This window comes from Emydura macquarii, unplaced genomic scaffold (genome assembly GCF_026122565.2).
Source record: "Emydura macquarii macquarii isolate MOO-44397 ecotype Brisbane River unplaced genomic scaffold, CSIRO-AGI_Emac_v2 contig_820, whole genome shotgun sequence".
Lineage (NCBI taxonomy): Eukaryota > Metazoa > Chordata > Testudines > Chelidae > Emydura > Emydura macquarii.
In genome coordinates, this window is record NW_027130957.1 from 814,619 (window position 1) to 815,256 (window position 638).

Consider the following 638-nt stretch of genomic DNA (forward strand, 5'->3'; position numbering starts at 1 on the left):
AAGTACCAGGCCTTGTCCGCACGAGGACGTCACCCTGTGCTAGCTGGCATGTGGTGAAAACACACTTCTTCCCCCTAGTGTAGACACACCCTGAGAATCAGAGGGCTGAAAGAGATGGCACAAACCCGCCCAGGGGTGTATCCACCCTCCCCTGCAACCTGTGTGAATGAGATTACAGTAGGGAACCAGAATCCATGCCCCTGAACTTTTCCCAGGGGCAGCAGAATACAGCCAGTGGGTTGTAGGGAGCTATGAAACCAGCGTAAGGGACAGAGATCACGCTGGGGACAGCTGGGGCTTTTGCCTCCACCGCTCTCCGGAGCTGGCTGTGCTGGTGAGCCGGTGACACTCGGCCAGCTGCTGTGGGTCGTGCTGCTGAGGAAGGGGGTGAATCAATTCTGTCCAAGGGACGCGGCTATGCACGGGCCACACGCTCTGTAACGGCCAGCAGCTGCCAACTCAAAGGTGCCTTTGTTGTTTGGAAGGGGGCAGTAAAATGTAGGACCCCTGGGTTCTCATCTGCAGCTGACAACCCTTGAACCAGTCTTAGACCAGCGTTTTCAAGAGGGGCCTGGCCCCAGGAGTGTATCCATCCCGGGCCACCTCGGGCCTGGTTTTCAGAGGAGCTGGGTTCCTGC